The following is a 6,435-nucleotide window of genomic DNA, read 5'->3' as shown; positions in this document are numbered from 1 at the left end:
CAGTAGAAGCCTTTTCAGTTTGGCATGTGAATCCTTATGAACCTAGTCATCTTTGATGGTTTTCTTGCTGACCTGTGTGATAAGATGTACCAAGCCCATCTTACAGTTTTCCTTACATAGTCCTAGAATTAATACTTTTTCCAAGGACCTCTGATTCTGCCTAACGGGAAATAGTATTTCAAAACCAAAAATAGGGCATTAGGAGTGCTTATGGCTTAGTCAATTGGTCCTAGGCCTTTCCAGTACTCAGAGTTAGGAAAAAATTTAAAAGAAAATGTATATCATGAGTTCACATTGATAGTTCTAGTTCACATTTACTACTTCGGGTCTTAATCTCTTATCTTCATCTGTATCTCCTTTTAGAGGATTCTGAAAGGCACCAGGAATGATAGAACATCAAATAATTACTCACTTGCTGTCCCACAATATATACACAATAGCCTCATCATAAAAAAACCACAGCATTACCCACAAATATGATTACTGTAAATAGCTTAGTGGTGGCATGTGTGTGTGTGTATACATGTTTTCTATTCTTTTTGTCCTTAAGATATATATCACTTGGGCTATACAAAAAAAAATTACTGCTTTAAGGACGTATGAAATAATTACTCTTTTATGTGGTTATGCCACCAGTGGATATAAACGTAAGTTCAGTTTGTTGAATTTTTTTCAATGTTCAGAGAGTGGTTTTTAAAATTATTTAAAACATAAAGTTTTAGATGTTAAATCTACAAAGTAAGATATTTTCGAGGTTCTATTCTTGTTTTCTTCTTCCTATTGCCTCCCTTACCCATCAGTAACCTTTCTGTGCTCCTTTTATGAATTATCTTTTCATTACTTGTTGTTTTAATACAAGCATATGTATGTATACACACAAATACACACACAACCCTTCCTTTTTAAATGATAGCACATTATAATTTAAGTAATAAACTCTACATATCTGTTTTATGGGAAACATTTTCTTCTGTTTTCTCTTTCTTCTGGCATATAGTTCTAAAAAGTGCTTATTTCGTGAGCAAGTGATTGAGTAAAGTATATGTGAATGAGTGAATTATGCTGACATTTTCAGCCTCTTCTTTCAGATGATTCGATCAAAATGGAGAATAAGAGTGTTCTTCCCAAGCAGAAGAAATGAAGAAATAACATGCCAACAGGAAAACACTGTCAGATTTGATGGCAGTATTCCTGAGAACTTTGTGTAGATGTCCAAATGTATGAGGAAAGACTAGGAAAATATCCAGAAAATACCACAGTGATGAATGTGGAGTAATTTTTGCTCAGAACTCTGTCCTAATTCAGCATCAGAAATTCACACTGGTGAGGATTCCTATGAATGTAACAAGTATGGGAAAGCCTTTACTCAGAAGTGTAGGCTTCATGCAAATAAGAGAATTCACACTGGAGTTAGATATATAAATGAGAAAAATATGGGAAAGCTTTCAGTGTGAACACTAGACTCATTCATCGTAAGAAAATCCATACTGGAGAGAGACCCTATAATAAATGTGATAAGTGAAACAAAGCCGTTGGCCAGTGGTCAGTCCTCAACAAGCACCAGAGGCTTCACACCAGAGAGATTTGTTACTACCAGTGTAACAAGTGTGGTAAAGTTCATAGAATTCAGCTTTTTCATCATATCAGAATCCATATTGGAGAGAAACCCTTTCAGTGTAATCAGTATAGTAAAATTTCTCTTTAACATTCATTCCTTATTCAACACCAGAGAATCCATTCAAAAGAGAACTTAGGAAGTTGATAAATATGGATGGAAAAGGCTTTGCATAATAGTTCCTCACCTGACATTGAGATTTTGTGAGTGTCCAGCATCTGAAATTGGCAAGGCAGAATTTCTTCCCACCAGACCTTGAACTTGGTTTGGATGAGAATTGGCCCTTCAAAATGGTCCCCACCAAAATCCTGTCATTTAACAGAACAAGCCATTTACTTTTTCCCCTAACCGCTAATCAAATAAAACACTTTTGTGATTCAAAGAGTGGCCTGTGGACCACCAGTTCAGTTTCGATGTTTTACTAGTTTTTCCAAAATACAGTTCTCACAAGTTTAGACTGTTGTTTAATAATACTTTTTAGTGAAAACTGAAGTTGTACATAAAATACAAATAAGAATATTAGATCATTAATGTATTTTAAATGTAGCTGCAGTGATGATAATTTGTCAAGTCAAACATGTTTAGCATTCTTTTAGGGACAGCACAGTGAATTCTTGGGCCTTCTATTCCTACCTAAGTTCTGATGTATAACATGTAGCTCCCAGCCAAGACTCCAAACAAGAAAGATGCTTTTTTTTCCCTCTCTCTCTCTTAGAGACAGGATCTTGTTCTGTCACCCAGGCTACAGTGCAGTGGTACAATCATACAGCTCACTGTAACCTCGGACTCCTGAGCTCAAGCAGTTCTCCTGCCTCAGCCTCTTGAATAGGTAGGACTACAAGTGTATGCCAACATGCCCAGCTAATTTAAAAACATTTTGTAGATGGAGATGCACTGTATTGCCCAGGCTGGTCTTGAACTCCTGGCCTCAAGCAATCCTCTCACCTCAGCCTCCCAAAGCGCTGGTATTATAGGTATTAGTCACTGCACCTAGCTGCATCTTTATTTTTTTTTTAATTGAGGTGTGTTAATTTTAATTTCATTAGGAAAACATTGGAGATACCCAAGCTGGTCTTCAGAGGAAGAGAATAAGCAAACTCAGATTTTGCTTATGGGCCAGGCAGATAAATGAGTGAATTAGTCCTAGAGTCAAAAAAAGTGAAAACAAAACAAGTTTTATTATTATTATTATTATTAATACATTTTATTAGGGGTTCAGGAAAATTGCCAAAATCCTCTTTATTGATTTTGAGTTCTACTGCAGGAGAAAGATGATCAAGTTAATTGTTCATTTTGGCTACCATAAACATAATGATCTTTTTATACTTTTGAGTATAGTGTAGAAAAGCTTACTAAGTTTTACTGCTGAATCATTTAAATAATCAACGAATAATTTTTGAAGCATCATTAATTTTAATGCCAGTCATTAAGTTATGACGTATGTATCCAGATGTGGTGGCTCATGCCTGTAATCCCAGCTACTTCAAAGGCTGAGGTGGGAGGGTCGCTTAAGTACAGGAGTTACAGGCTGCAGTGAGCTACATTTGTGCTGCTGCACTCCAGCCTGGGTGACAGAGTAAGATCCTGTATCTAAAAATAAATAAATAAATTGGCTGGGCCGCGGTGGCTCACGCCTGTAATCCCAGCACTTTGGAAGGCCGAGGCGGTCGGATCACGAGGTCAGAAGATTGAGACCATTCTGGCTAACACGGTGAAACCCCATCTCTACTAAAAATACAAAAAATTAAAAAATTAGCTGGGCGTGGTGGCAGGCACCTGTAGTCCCAGCTACTCAGGAGGCTGAGGCAGGAGAATGGCATGAACCCGGGAAGCAGAGCTTGCAGTGAGCCGAGATCGTGCCACTGCACTCTAGCCTGAGCGACAAAGCGAAAAATAAAAAATTATGGATATCCCATTCTCCATTATGTGCTTATTTTACATTGCATGCAGTAGCAAAACATCTCATTTACCTTATAGATATATATACCTACAGTGTGCCCACAAAAAATTAAAAATTAAAAAATTAAAAATAAATAACTTATGTAATTATACAGTGTTTCACAACTTGAAGTCAACTCTAGCACAAGGGATCCTTCAAACAAACAGGTTTTTTAAATTAACATTAAGAAAATGTTATCTTCTTAGGTATGAGGACCTTAATAGGAATCGTGATGTAAGTAAAAATGTATTAGTTATGAGACTAATTTTCCTTTAACAAACCTAGCCAAAGATCATATTCTAATTAAAGGAAGGCCTCTTTTAAAGGGAAACTCATATTTTTAATGTTAGCTATTTTTCCTAAGAGGGCAAGGCCTAGCTAAAGGGACTGCTCCTCAGATCCAGTGGATAATTATGTAGGAACACATGCCCAGTGTTGCCATGTTTTCCAAATTTGACTTTTATATATACTCTTTCTACTTTTAGTCTTCGCAGCTTTTGAAAAAAATACTTTAGACCAACAGTGTGCCTACAAGCTATTAGTTTTTCAACTCTGCTTATAAAAATGTATATTTTATCCAAAAAGCTGCTGTAATTGTTAACAGTGATGTTGGGAATGTAGAGATGAGAGCCATGATACTTTTTATGCTCCCGGGCTTTTAGTACCTTTGGGGCCTAGAGATTACCAACTGCTGATACATATTGCTCAACAGAGTGGCTAGAACACTTGCTTACCACTTTCTCTCCGCTTCAATGTCTCCTTCCAACAGATATCTGCCAGCTCTTAGGTAGCTACTTTCCCTCTACTGTAAGAATGAAGACGTTGGTTGCCCTGGTATAAGAACCACCTTCATGAAGCACTAAGCTTCTCATACTCCGCCTTTTAAGTCCTATAAGAATATAAGCCTGAGGCTATAATTGCACCTAAAAATTTCTTTTTCTTTTAGCTGAGGTCAACAAAAGCCAGTGAAATGTTTGAAATGCCACTAGGAAAAGGACATAATAAAGGTTAACAAGATTTGTCATTAATCTGCACCACACTGATTGCTTTCTATGTATTTCACATAATCTACAGTGAATCTGTGAGATCAGTGCTATCCTCATTCCCATTTTGTACATAAGAAAACTTAAGACAGGTTTTGAACAACTGCATAGCAAGTAACAAAGGTGCTACTCAAACCAAAACAGTGTGACTTCAAAACTGGCACTCTTGTTTCTAATTCTATAACCCACTTTGTGGAAGAGGCAAGTAATTTATCTAATATGTGCCAGAATTCAAAGTGTGGCCAATTACGTTTTTAAATTTTTTGAACTTGAACAATGTGATATTTAACAAATGTATATTTAATTTTTTCAGAAAAAGCATTTTTAGCAACCATTATATGTTAGGTGCTGGAAAAGTGGTCTCTTTCCATAAAACACCATAAATTTAGAGTTTATAATCTAGTAATCATTTATACATACATAAATTTGTATTTGAATATTAGCTTTTGGAGCGAATTTTTCCCCTCCTTGCATTCAGCTACATATGAAGCTTTAAAGGACCACTTTTAACTATTCAAAATTGCCAATTCCTTGGATTCTCAAGAGTATAGAAGCTTGATTGACAGCACAATCTTCAGTTTCTATACTGACCTTGGAAATCTGGATAACTTATTGTAATAGGACGAATAATGGTCCCTCAAAGATATCCTCATCCTATCCCTGGAACCCATGAATATGTTACCTTATATGGTGAAAAGGATTTGGCAGATGTGATTAAGTTAAGGATCTTGAGATGAGAGGATTATTCTGGATTATCTGGGTGGGCTCTGTGTAATCACAAGGTCCTTGTAAGATAGAGGCAGGAGGATGAGTATCTGAAGATGTAACAGCAGAAGCAGAGGTCAGAGGGATTCATTGCTGGAAGGGGCCATGAGCCAAGGAGTGCAGGCAGCCTCTAAAAGCTGGAAAAATAAAGAAAATGGACTTACTCTTAGAGCCTCCAGAAAGGACCATAGCCCTACTGGCATTTTGACATCTTTAAGCCCTGTAAGAACCATTTTTGACTCCTGACTACAGAACTATAAGATACTTGTTTTGCATTGAGCAACTAAGTTTGTAGTAATTTTTTATATTAGCAATAAAAAAAACTAATACACTCATCATTAGTATTCTTATTTTATTTTATTTTGAGATACGGTCTTGCTCTGTCACCCAGGCTGGAGTGCAGTGGCATGATCATGGCTCACTGCAGCCTTGACCTCCATGGCTCAAGTGATCCTCCTACCTCAGCCTCCCAAGTGGCTGGGACTATAGGTGTGTGCTACTAGGCTGGGCTAACTTTTTAATTTTTTTTTGTAGACACAGGGGTCTTACTGTTGCCTAGGCTGATCTCAAACTCCTGCCTCAAACGATCCACCCATTTTGGCTTCCCAAAGTGCTGGGATTACAGGCATGAGCCACTGCACCTGGCCTTAATATTCTTTATCATGAATATAATCTGTATTCTTATGTGAATGCAAAATAATAAATGGGAAGCTCTGGAGAAATAATTTGTCTTTTATCTTTGATACTCAAAATCACTTAGTAAGAAATTTTCCTGAATGATCATCAGTATAAATTCCTCCAGAGGCATTTGTTTATTCCTCAGTCTAGTTTTGACATGAAACCAGAAGAAAGTAAATAATACACAGCTATAAAGAAGTGAAGCTGGTCTGACTCCAGAGTCTGCATTCTTTTTTTTTTTTTTTTTTTTTTGAGACGGAGTCTCGCTCTGTCACCCAGGCTGGAGTGCAGTGGCGCCATCTCAGCTCACTGCAAGCTCCGCCTCCTGGGTTCACGCCATTCTCCTGCCTCAGCCTCCCGAGTAGCTGGGACTACAGGCGCCCGCCACCTCGCCC

At 37.4% G+C, this 6,435-nt stretch overlaps 1 long non-coding RNA gene across 2 annotated transcripts in view; it reads right to left on the bottom strand.

Moving 5' to 3' along the window:
• LOC126953196 (uncharacterized) overlaps positions 1-6,435 on the bottom strand; it is a 75,496-nt gene that overhangs the window by 49,856 nt on the left and 19,205 nt on the right. For both annotated transcript variants that reach the window (XR_007725148.1, XR_007725149.1), the window contains 2 exons: positions 5,280-5,499; positions 1,803-1,923 (listed from right to left, as the gene is read on the bottom strand). This is a non-coding gene — a long non-coding RNA (uncharacterized LOC126953196). The remainder of the gene's footprint in view (positions 1-1,802; positions 1,924-5,279; positions 5,500-6,435) is intronic.

The sequence above is a fragment of the Macaca thibetana genome, chromosome 4 (assembly GCF_024542745.1).
Source record: "Macaca thibetana thibetana isolate TM-01 chromosome 4, ASM2454274v1, whole genome shotgun sequence".
NCBI classification, from domain to species: domain Eukaryota; kingdom Metazoa; phylum Chordata; class Mammalia; order Primates; family Cercopithecidae; genus Macaca; species Macaca thibetana.
The sequence above is the reverse complement of the archived record's forward strand: the minus strand, read 5'-3'. Positions and strand labels throughout refer to the sequence as shown.